Below are 12990 nucleotides of genomic sequence, written 5' to 3' on the forward strand. Positions count from 1 at the left end.
TATAATGTACTGTTTTCCTTTTTGTCTTTTCTCCTAGGAATCTCAGAGTTAAATATAATGTTTAATTTTTGTTATAATCCTAGGTACCTTTATGATTATTTGGTTCCAACCTAATACTTTTCAATTTCCATGTTTACTTTAAATATATTTTAATACCATAAAATTGAAGCCACTTCAATTTGTGTTTGTAACAATATGGAATTTAAGTTAAACTCAGTTAACAAATCATAACTCCATATCATAAAGAATCTAGAAGATGCTTTTTGTAAAATGAGTAAAAATACCCATATTTCTGGATGTAAGGCCAAATTGTATAATGTTGTACAATCTCTAATGTTAACTTTAGTAAAATTCTAGTCAAAATTCCTATATTTGTACTTATAATTGGAAAAAAAAAAGTAGAAAAATTATGTAAGAGTGTTGCTCCCAATTTAGCAGAGAAAATGCCAGATAATCTAGAACAATAATTTTTCTTGAGCCCATTACATAGCTGAGGACTCAAGCCAACCATGTATACTGGGATAGGACTCTGTTTCTGTGAAATGAAGTATTTCATCTATAGTAGACCACAAGAGAAAAGTGGCTGGGTAAGAAGAAATCAAATAAAATTTTAGCAAATTCTTAAAGGCCAGGTGTGGGCTAGCATATCTATTTAGAATATCTAAGAGCCACAGACGTAAGAAGTTGGGCCTCTACCAAATGCTCACAAGAAAGATTGAGAGTTAGGGCCAAGCACAGTGCCTCACTCCTATAATCCCAGCACTTTGGGAGGCCGAGGCAAGTGGATTGCTTGAGCCCAGGAGTTCAAGGCCAGCCTGGTCAACATGGTGAGACCCCATCTCTACTAAAAATACAAAAATTAGTTGGATGTGGTGGCATGCACCTGTAGTCCCAGCTACTCAGACGGCTGAGGCAGGAAGATCGCTCGAGTCCAGGAGGCAGAGGTTGCAGTGAGCTGAGATCGTGCCACTGTACTGCAGCCAGGGCAACAGAGTGAGATCCTGTCTCAAAAAAAGAGAAGGGTTGGGAGCAAGGCAAGAGATCTGAAGAAGACCTTCATGGTACAGGCAAGCATCAAGTGATAGGCTGCTACTGGGTGACATACACAAAGTCCCCACTTCCCCTTTTAAAAGTCTTAAGCTGCTAGAGCAAGGGCAGTGAACTCTCTTACCTCTAAGACTCAGGCAAGATTCCACTGCACGTAAGGAAGGAATGAGGGAAGGATAGGAAACACTAGCCCCAGACACAAGCAAAGATCCAGTGTCGCTGAGGTAGAGGTAAAAACAAAAATGCTTCATCACCTAGGGGAGGGAAAAGAAATCGTCTTGGGCCCCAAAACCCCATATCAATACAAAAGAGAGATCTGCTAGTGATGGGGAGGAATCTCCTACCCAAGACCAACCACAGACACAAGGCATTTTGGCTTTTCTGGGCATACAAATAGGAACCCTGAGAAAGTCTTACCTTCAACCACAGGTAGAAGAGACAGCCTAAGATTTAGGATAGATTGGGACAACAACACGCCTATCCCAACAATGATCCTGGCACCAGGTAATAAACAAGAGCAGTTTACCACTAGGATAGGAAAAAGTGTGTAGAGAGAGACCTCTGGTGGCAAAGGCATACAGAGATGGCACAACATGGACAGTGGAGCAAGAACACAAAAATTTTTGTCTCCCAGAACCCACCTTAAACACAAGTAACAGTAGCTAAAAAGGGAATTTGAAGACTATGGTGCTGTGTTAAGCTGTTCTTGCATTGTTATAAAGAAATATCTGAGATTGAGTAATTTTTAAAGAAAAGAGATGTAACTGGCTCATGACTCTGCAGGCTTTATAGGAAACATGGTGCTGGCATCTGCTTTGCTTCTAGGGAGGCCTCAAGAAGCTTACAATCATGTCAGAAGGTGAAAGAGGAGTAGGCACATCCCATCATGAAAGCAGGAGCCAACAGAGAGAGAGAGTGGTGGGAGGAGGTGCCACGCACCTTTAAATGACCAGATCTCACAAGAACTCATTATCATGAAGACAGCACCAAGCCAGAAAGGATCTGCCCCCATGATCCAAACACCTCCCACCAGGCCCCACCTCCAGCATTGGGGATTACAATTCAACATGAGGTTTGGGCAGGGAAAAATATCCAAACTATATCAGATAATGTTTTCAGGTAGACTATGGTGAGTTGTTGCAAACCCTAGAGCAACCACTGAATAATAAAAAAGAGGTATAAGATGATAGTGAAGATATAATGGAATTGTAAAATAACTAGCAAAAGGATAGTTTTTAATCCAATTATATCAATCACACACTAAATGTAAATAACCTTGATTTTGACTTTGGGAATCTATTGCTAAGCAGATAAATGGGAGATAAGAAATGTTGCTTTCTAAACTTGTCCTGGCCCCTCTATGCTCTTTAAATTACATTTGCAAACTGGCCTTTTATCTCATTAGCTCATCATTTTCTTCTAGTTCCTTATCATACTGACAAAGTGAAATACTTTTCCTGAAAGGGTCCTTACTCACGTACTAAAGTTCATTAGAACTTTTCAATCTGCCAAGTTTCTGCAGGTGATAGGTTTACAAATAGTTTCACTACTTAATGCAATTTGTCAGTTTTCTAATTTCCTTGCACGTGTTTCCAGTCTATGCTTTCTGCCTAGTCACAACGCTGGTACCACATATTGTAGGGTTTTCTTTCATGGAAACATCCCATATCTAGCTGTCAATTTTAGTTTTAATCATAGCTATATCACAAACCACTCTAAAACTTAGTGCTTTAAGACAACAACTATTCCATCCAAGGCAGAGTAACAGAGACCATATTTGCCCTCCCACCTGAAAAACACAAAAGCAAACAAATAATACATGAAACAACAGTTTTAAAGACACTGAACATCAAACAATGATGAAATGTCTACAGGAAATGAATGAGTGAAAACAATTATTACCACAGCTTAATGCTATGAGAAAATAGGTCATGGTGCATTTTTCCCAATTTCTGCTTCCAGTTCACTTTCTACACTCACACTATAAGTATCTTCCATCTCACATTTCTTTTATATTCTTTTTTTTTTTTTTCCATTGCTATAAAATTCTCTCTTAGAACTGCTTTTGCTGCATCACATAAGTTTTGGTATGTTGTTTTTCCATTTATGCTTGTCTCATAAATTTAATATTTTTAAATTTCTTTTTTTTTCTTTCTATTATTATACTTTAAGTTCTAGGGTACATGTGCACAACGTGCAGGTTTGTTACATATGTATACTTGTGCCATGTTGGTGTGCTGCACCCATCAACTCGTCGTTTACATCAGGTATAACTCCCAATGCCCTCCCTCCCACCTCCCCCCTCCCCATAATAGGCCGTGGTGTGTGATGTTCCCCTTCCCAAGTCCAAGTGATCTCATTGTTCAATTCCCACCTATGAGTGAGAACATGCGGTGTTTGATTTCCTGTTCTTGCGATAGTTTGCTGAGAATGATGGTCTCCAGCTGCATCCATATCCCTACGAAGGACACAAACTCATCCTTTTTTATGACTGCATAGTATTCCATGGTGTATATGTGCCACATTTTCTTAATCCAGTCTGTCACTGATGGACATTTGGGTTGATTCCAAGTCTTTGCTATTGTGAATAGTGCCGCAATAAACATACGTGTCCATGTGTCTTTATAGCAGCATGATTTATAATCCTTTGGGTATATACCCAGTAATAGGATGGCTGGGTCAAATGGTATTTCTAGTTCTAGATCCTTGAGGAGTCGCCATACTGTTTTCCACAATGGTTGAACTAGTTTACAATCCCACCAACAGTGTAAAAGTGTTCCTATTTCTCCACATCCTCTCCAGCACCTGTTGTTTCCTGACTTTTTAATGATTGCCATTCTAACTGGTGTGAGATGGTATCTCATTGGGCAAGGGACTTCACATATAATACTGTGATCCCCTGCATCTCTCTAGAATGTTTTAAGAAACTTTACCATTTCATATGTCCTCCTTCCACTGATGATTATCCTCTTCATACTGATGAAGAAATCGGGCATTGAGATGCAGGGATTTTGCTCCAGTCACTATAGCCAAATTAATGCTTGAGTGGAAAGACACTGAGTAAAGTGCTCAGACATCACCGAAGACAACATTCAGGGTGCTGACAATGTCAAACTCAGATTTTCCTTCTCTTTCAGACACATTCTTCAGCCAAAACAACATGCCCAGAAAGTTTCTTTCTTTTCTTTTTCCCCTGTCTTGTGCTCTCTCTGCTAACTCTTTTCCCAGAAGTCCTTTTCTGCACCAAGGTTTGACAATCACTAGCCAAACAAAGCCTGCTTCTCCTTCTCTTCCTTCTCCCCAGTATCCCAAAGTTTTCATGGCAATGGCAAATTAGGGATTGCCTGTTGAAACCAAGAGACAGATAGATGGGTTTTGTTTTTGTCTGAGGAAAGACTCCAGTTATGGAGATAACCAGAAACAGGGAAGAAGAAACAACAGGCGGCAGACAGGTAAGGGATGTTCTCTAAGTATGAAGGCAAAGGGCACAGGATACTGAAGGCATCTGTATGAGAGACTGCAAGTGTACAAAGAGACTGTGTGCATACGTGATAAGACTGGGCTATAATTTTTCTTCCTCTTGCTTTGTCTCATTCACTGTCCGTATTGCTGCTGGACCAAAATTACAGAACTAGGCCCCCAGGAATTTATGTTCGGATCCTTATGCCTTCTTCCTCAAGCAGAGAGGCTACTATCTATAAAGACTGCTATCCCATTTACCAGTCTCTCTCCCTTGCTCTCTCTGTCTCTCTCTCTTTGGATCTTAACCCTGAGGGTCTGGAGTTGGGTCTGAGCTCATTGTCCTGCTCTCTCCTGCATATCCTTGCCTAAGCACTAAGGTTGTAATGGCTGGCTGGTTCCATTCTTTTTCATTTTAGTTTGCTCTCATTGGTGGTTTGATAGTAGTGGGATGAACACCAGAGCCTAGGGCTAGTGGGTGGTAGGCTTCAGCCTTCTTTCTGACACCAGAAATTTGCAGCTTATAAGGACGTTAATGTCTCTCTGCACTCATTTCTAAACTGCAGACAGATGGTTGGTTACCCAGCCTTTAAAACATCTAATGTGGAGATTGTTGCCTCTTTTAATCTTAGGGAAAGGATCGTCCTCAATCAATTTTGATTTCAAGAAGATAGTTCTTAAATATATAATGGAACTTAGTGGCAAAGTCCACTCTCTAGTTTAGTCCTTTGAGTAGTCAGGGAAACTAACTGGACAGCAACTTTACCCCCTCTGGAATCATTTTATAATTATGCATTTCAACTTTAGATAGTATCTATTGACTTTCTGCTATAGATAAGGAAATTAGCCTGCTCATGGCTTCTAACCTTTCTCCCACCTTTAGATTTTTATTTTTTTTAGTTCTAATAACATTTATATTCTGTTCTATTACCTTAACTTCCACAATTATTCAGTCTCCATTTTACATTGAAATCGATTCAGTCCTCACTATCAGTCTTTTACCATTTCTTCTCAATTTCTAAATATTTTTATTCACTTCTTGGTTTTCTGGATTTTGTGGCCAAAATTCTGTCAAGGAAGATTTATGAGTATTGTATTTCTTGAGTGTTCACATATTTAAGAATGGCTGTCTTTGAGCTTTACAGTTAAAAGGACAACTTGACTGGACATAACATTTTAGGATCACACTTTAGGGTCATTATTTTCCTCAGAATGGTGTAGACATCACACCACTATTTTCTGCCACTGAAAGATGCTATGGAGAAATCTGTGTGTAACCCAGGGTAGTTTAGTTTCTCTCTCTCTCTCTCCTCTCTCTCTCTCTCTCTCTCTCTCCTCTCTCTCTCTCCTCTCTCGCCTTCCCTCCTGCCTGCCCCCTCTTTCCTATTCTTTCAGATTAAGGGATAGCATACATAAAGTGCACTTATATGTAAAAATGACTCCTTCAAAGTTAGCATCTTTTGGTTTAAAATTCATTATCAAATCTCTTTGAAGACTGGTAAATGCCTCATTATTTTCTTTAGGCTAAACAGTGTGCCAGCTTTTCTTTTTCTTTCTTTGTGTATGCCGTTTTCATCTTGGCTGCTGTCTGTAGATTCTCCAATATTCCTTTTTTTTTTTTTTCAGGCTTAATTAACTTTATTTTTCTTGTATGAAAATCCTATCTTGTAGCCACAGGTGGAGCCTGGGTCCGCTGCACGGAGACTCTGCTGTGGGTCTTGACGAGGTGATCAGTGAATTCCTGATAGGGAGACTTGGTAAATACAATCTTCCTCCAGAGATCGGGGGTCAGGTAGCTGTAGGTCTTAGAGATGGTATCAAAGGTGGCCTTGGCGAAGTTGCCCAGGGTGGCACTGCAGCCCCGGGCTGAGGTGTAGCAGTCATCGATACCAGCCATCATGAGCAGCTTCTCGGGCACAGGCGCTGAGACGACGCCAGTGCCCCTGGGTGCAGGGATGAGGCGCACCAGCACAGAGCCGCAGCCGCCTATCACCTTGCAAGGGACGGTGTGGGGCTTGCTGATCTTGTTCCCCCAGTAGCCTCTGCGCACGGGGACAATGGAGAGCTTGGCCAGGATGATGGCCCTACGGATGGCGGTGGCCACCTCCTTGGAGCACTTAACACCCAGACCGACGTGGCCATTGTAGTCCCCGATAGCAACAAAAGCCTTGAACCTGGTGCGCTGGCCAGCATGGGTCTGCTTCTGCAGCAGCATAATCTTCAAAACTTCGTCCTTGAGAGAGGCCCCCAGGAAAAAGTCAATGATCTCAGATTCCTTAATGGGCAGGGAGAAGAGAGAGATATCCTCGAGGGACTTGATCTTCATGTCCTTGACCAAGGGGCCCAGCTTGGTGACGGGCATCCACTCCTTATCCTCGGCCTTGCCTCCATGAACTCTGCAACCCAGGCCCCGGATGCCACTGCCGAAACCTCCGCGGAAGCCACTGCTGTTCATCCCAGGGTCACCAGGGCCTCTGGGCTCCCCCTGGCACCAGCGTCATTCGCCATTTGGTGTTTTCTTAGAGAAGAAGTCCAACAGTTCTTAATTTCAGTATAATTCCTCAAATATTTTTGAGCACTTATCATGTCCCAGTGACTGTGCCAGGTGCTGGGAACTCAAAGAAAGTAATAAAGGACTCTCAGGAAGCTCTTTGTCTAGAGGGAGAGAGAGAGAGAGATAAGAGGGGATGATAATGACACAGCCTTGTTATTGGCATTAAAAACCAGTACCAAGGCTGGTTTGGAACAGAACAGAGAACCCAGAAGTAAATAGAACAATGGAACAGAACAGAGAACCCAGAAATAAATCCACACATTTACAATTGAACTCATTTTTTCTCAACTTTTATTTTAGATATTGGGTGTACATGTACAGGTTTTTTAGAAGGGTATATTGCACTCAGGTAATAATCAATACCCAACAGGTAGATTTTTGACCCATGCCCTTCTTCCTCCCCTCTCTAGGAGTCTGCAGTGTCTACTGTTCCCATGTTTATGTCTATGGATATTCAACGTGTAGCTCTGTTAAAAGAAAAACTTCAGCCAAATTATATTTAAATTAGTTTAATTAAGCAATGAACGATTCCTGAATCGGGCAGCCTCCTGAGCCAAAGTAGGCTCTGAGACTCAGGCACAGCCCCATGGTGGAAGAAGATTTATTGACAGAAAAAGGAAAGTGATAACAGAAAACAGAAGAGAGGTACAGAAGCAAATAGATTGGTTACAGTTCGGCGTTTGCCTTATTTGAACACAGTTTGGACAGTTGGCTACATTTGATTGGCCAAAACTCAGTGATTGGTACAAGTGTAGACTACCATCTGTTTACACCTCCACTTGTTATAGTTCACAATATACAGAGAAACCTTTAGGCTGAACTTAAAATATGTAAGGAGGCAGCTTTTGGCTAAACTTGGTTTAATAGCTCCCACTTACAAGAACATGCGATATTTTGTTTTCTGTTTGTACCTTAATTCACTTAGGATTATGGTCTCCAGCTTCATCCATGTTGCTGCAAAGGATATGATTTCATTCGTTTATGAACGCACATTTACCTCCTTTTTGACAAAGGTGCCAAGAACATACATTGGGAAAAGAACAAACTCTTCAATAAATGGTACTGGGAAAACTGGATATTCATGTGCAGCATGAAACTAGGACCCTATCTTTTGCCACATACAAAAATCTAATAAAAAATCAAAATGCATTAAAGATTTCTTCTTTTTTTTTTTTTTTTTTTTTAAGACGGAGTCTCACTCTGTTGCCCAGGCTGGAGTGCAGTTGGTGTGATTTTGGCTCACTGCAACCTCCACCTCCAGGGTTCAAGCTATTCTCCTGCCTCAGCCTCCTGAGTAACTGGGATTACAGGTGCCTGCCACCAAGCCCGATTAATTTTTGTATTTTTGGTAGAGATGGGGTTTCACCATGTTGGCCAGGCTGGTCTCAAACTCCTGACCTCAAGTGATCCGCCCACCTCAGCCTCCCAAAGAGCTGGGATTACAGGCGTTAGCCACTGCACCTGGCTTAAAGACTCAATTCTAAGACATGAAACTACCAGAAGAAAACATTGGGGAAGCACTCCAGGACATTGGTCTGGGCAAAAATTTCATGAGTATGACCTCAAAAGCACAAGCAACCAAAGCAAAAATAGTTTTACCTTTTTTTTTTTTTTTTTTTTTTTGGAGCGGGGAGCAGGACAGAGTTTCACTCTTATTGCTCAGGCTGGAGTGCAATGGCGTTATCTTGGCTCACCACAACCTCCGCCTCCGGGGTTTGAGCAATTCTCATGCCTCAGCTTCTCGAGTAGCTGGGATTACAGGCATGTGCCACCACGCCTGGCTAATTTTTTGTATTTTTAATAGAGATGGGGTTTCTTCATTTTGGTCAGACTGGTCTTGAACTCCCGATCTCAGGTGATCCACTCGCCTCGGCCTCCCAATGTGCTGGAATTACAGGTGTGAGCCACCGCGCCCAGTCAGTTTTACTTTTTTTTACCCAAGATCATGGATTACAGACTTTCAGTATGCCTCAGCCATTTGGAAATAGTAAAATAGTGCGTAAAGATAAACTCCAAGCCAGGTGCGGTGGCTCACGCCTGTAATCCCAGCACTTTGGGAGGCTGAGGCGGGCAGATCACTTGAGGTCAGGAGTTTGAGACCAGCCCGGCCAACATGGTGAAACCCCGTCTCCATTAAAAATACAAAAATTATCCAGGTGTGGTAGCGCATGCCTGTAGTTCCAGCTACTGGGGAGGCTGAGGCAGGAGAATTGCCTGAACCTGGGAGGCGAATGTTGCAATGAGCAGAGATCATGCCACTGCACTCCAGCCTGGGCAACAGAGCAAGACTCCGTCTCAGAAGAAAAATAATAATAGTAGTAATAATAATAATAAACTCTGGGAAGAAAATAGAAATTCATCAGAATAGTGAAGGACACCCTAGACCCTGAGGAGGAGAAGTTAAGCAGCCCCCATGATGGCATTCAGCTGATAAAGTGAGTGAAGCCCAGTACATGCGGGAGGCAGCCAATCCCAATCTCCCTCTGTTTCTTACCTTTCTGCTAGTCATCTGTGCAACCCAGGTCAAGGGAGAGCACCCTGTTTCCTCCAAGCTCAGGAGTGAGCTTGGAGAGAGGCTGAGAGATAGAGAGAGGGAAAAACACCGGAAAAAGCTGCAGACATTTTCCCAGACCTAGGACTGAAAGGAAGACGCCATTTTTAATCTGGGCTCATACAAAGTCATTGGCGACCTGGCAACAGCAGCCACTGCAGACATTTTAGTCTCAGGCTAGAGATTGCTCTGGAGTAGGGGAAAGACCCCCACAACTAGAGCTGTGCTTGCTCTGGAGTGGGGGAAGAAACCCCACAGCCAGGATTGAGCAGTGAGTGTGGGAGCAATAGGTACTGAAATTAGGTTCTCTTCCATTGCAGGACTGGAGTGGTAGGAGAATTGCTGAAGCCAAGGTTTCTCCTGGGTAGGATGACTTGCAGCCAGGGAGAGCTTTTTGACCTAGAACCAGTCTATGTGTGTCATTACTGAGTGCCTTAGCATGCTCCCTTGGTCAGTTTGGGAGAAAGTGCCCCACGTATTCCAAGGGGAGAGAGGGAGGTGAATCCCTACTGGCCTGGACATCCAACTCTTGGCATGGACCACCCTTCAGGGAGGGGAAAATGCAGCCCACCAAAGTCTCCCTTGGATTAAAGGAAATGAAAGTGCCGTGTCAGCCACTGAAGGGGGCAACAGCAAAGCTCTTGGAGACTTGGAGAAGGGGTTATCTCTTGCACCCTGCCCCCATCACCAGTGCACTGCTACAGATGTGGCAGCAACTCTTTCTATTGTGGCCCCGGGAGCATGGGCTGAAAGAGGCACTTCTCTGGATTCTCCAGGGGCTCTACTCCCACCAAAGACCATTTACACTGGGGAAGGACGTTTTTCACCCTTTTCTGTTTCCTCTGTCCCACCAAGGGTGAGCATGCAGAGTAAGAACCTCTTGGTGGCTTTTGCTCTCAAGCACTATCTATTGGTCTGCAGCTTGAATTATACCACCAAACAAAAATACATTGCTACATCAAGCAACATTTGAGAAAATCACTGTACAAATCTGTCTGCAACCAAGGAAACTATACAGAGCCCTGACCCTCTGAAAGCATCCAGAAATGAAGCCTGTCATATACAATATACACCACAGTCATACCCTCAAAGGAAAAAAAGAATAAAAAATTTAAAAGCCTCACCTCATCAAAAAGCTTCAGCTTCACTCACTTTATCAGCTGAAGCCATCATAGGGGCTGCTTAACCACTTTCTCCTCAGGGCCTGGGGTATCCTTCACTATACTGATGAATTCCCATTTTCCTCCCAGAGTTTATCTTTATGCACTATTTTGCTATTTCCAAGTGGCTGAGGCACCCTGAAAGCCTCTAATCCACCATCTTGAGTAAAAAAAGTAAAACTATTTTTGCTTTGGCTGCCTGTGCTTTTCAGGTCTTACTCAACAAAGGAGAAATAAGAATCCTTCCCAGACAAGTAATTGCTAAGTGAATTTATCACCACCCTATAAGAGATGCTTAAGGAAGTTCTAAACATGAAAATGGAAGAATGATACTCACTACCATAAAAGCACACATAGGCACACAGCCCATGGATCCAGGACCCATGTATAAAGCAACTACATAAGCAAAACTACAAATCAAGTAGCTAACAGCAGTATGACAAACAAAATCTCACATATTAATATTAACTGAATGTAAACAACTTAAATGATCCACTTAAAAGACAAAGTGGGAAATTGAATTTAGAAAAACGCCCGTCTTTCTGCTGCCTTCAAGAAATTCATATCACATGTATTGATACCCATAGGGTCAAAGTAAAGGGAGGGAAAAAGATCTATCACACAAATGAAAAACAGAAAGGAGTAGGGGTTGCTATTCTTGTATCAGATAAAACAGACTTTAAAACAACAATTAAAAAAGAATAAAGAAGGGCATTACATAATGATAAAGGGTTCAATTCAACAAGATTTAGCTATCCTAAATATGTATGCACCCAACACTGAAGCACCCAGCTTTATGAAATAAGTACTTTTAGACTTCCAAAAAGACTTAGACACTCACACAATAATACTGGGGTATCCCACTGACAGAAGCAAATGAAAATAGAGACACAACACTACAAAACCTCTGAGATGTGGCAAAAGCAGTGTTAAGAGGAAAGTTTATAGTACTAAAAACCAACATCAAGATAGAAAGATCTCAAATTAACAATCTAACATCACACCTAAAGGAACTAGAAAAACAAGAATAAACTAATCCCAAAGGTGGCAAAAGAAAGTAAATAACTAAACTCAGAGCAGAATTAATGCAATTAAGACCAAAAAAACCATAGAAAGAATCAATGAAACAAAAAGTTGATTTTTTAAAGAACAAACAAGATTGACAGACTGCTTTAGATTAACAAAGAAAAAAGAGAGAAGATCCAAATAAAATCAGAAATGACAAAGGTGACATTATAACCAATCCCACCGAAATACAAAAGATCCTCTGCGACATCTATATGCACAAACTAGAAAATCTAAAGGGAAAGAATAAATGCCTGCAAACACACAATCTCCCAAGAATAAATCAGGAAGAAATCAAAACCTTGAACATACATATAATAAGCTCCAAAGTCGAATCAGTGAGAAAAAACCTACCAATCAAAATAAACCCTGAACCAGATGAATTCACAGCAAAATTCCACCAAATGTACAAAGAAGAGCTGGTATCAATCTTACTGAAAATATTCCAAAAAACTGAGGAGAAAGGATCCCTCCCTAACTCATTCTACAAACCAGTATCATGCTGATATAAAAATCTGGCAATGTCACAACAAAAAAAGAAAACTACAGGTCAATATTCTTATGAACATAAACACAAAATCCCTCAACAAAATACTAGCAAACTGAATCCAGCAGCACAGCAGAAAGTTAATTCGCCATGATCTAAATGGGTTTTATTCCTGGGATGCAAGTTTAGTTCAGTGTATGCAAATCAATAAATGTGACCCACCGCATAAGCAGAATTAAAAACGAAAACCATGTGATTATTTCAATCGATGCAGAAAATGCATCTGATAAAATCCAACATCTCTTCATGATGAACACACTCAACAAACTAAGCATAGAAGGGACACACCTCAAAATAATAAGAGCCATCTACTAAAAACCCATAACCGACACCATACTGAAGGAGCAAAAGTTGGAAGTATTTTCCCTAAGAACCAGAACAAGACAAAGATGTTTACTCTCACCACCTGTATTCGACCTAGAGCTGGAAGTCCTAGCCAGAGCAATCAGGCAAGAGAAAGAAAAGGCATCCTGATAGGAAAAGAGGAAGTCAAATTATCTCTCTTTTCTAACAATATGATTCCATACCTGGAAAACCCTAAAGACTCTGCAAAAGACCCCTCCTAGACCTGATGAACGACCTCAGTAGAGTTTCAGGACACAAAATC

At 41.6% G+C, this 12990-nt stretch overlaps 1 pseudogene across 1 annotated transcript; it reads right to left on the minus strand.

Annotated features, from left to right (window-relative positions):
* Positions 1–6134: 6134 nt before the first annotated feature.
* LOC117076592 lies at positions 6135–7014 on the minus strand (annotated as a pseudogene). The gene has a single exon (XR_004434419.1). The product of XR_004434419.1 is annotated as a 40S ribosomal protein S2-like (transcript).
* Positions 7015–12990: the final 5976 nt, after the last annotated feature.

Source organism: Trachypithecus francoisi, unplaced genomic scaffold, assembly GCF_009764315.1.
Source record: "Trachypithecus francoisi isolate TF-2019V2 unplaced genomic scaffold, Tfra_2.0 Lachesis_group0, whole genome shotgun sequence".
Taxonomy (NCBI): domain Eukaryota; kingdom Metazoa; phylum Chordata; class Mammalia; order Primates; family Cercopithecidae; genus Trachypithecus; species Trachypithecus francoisi.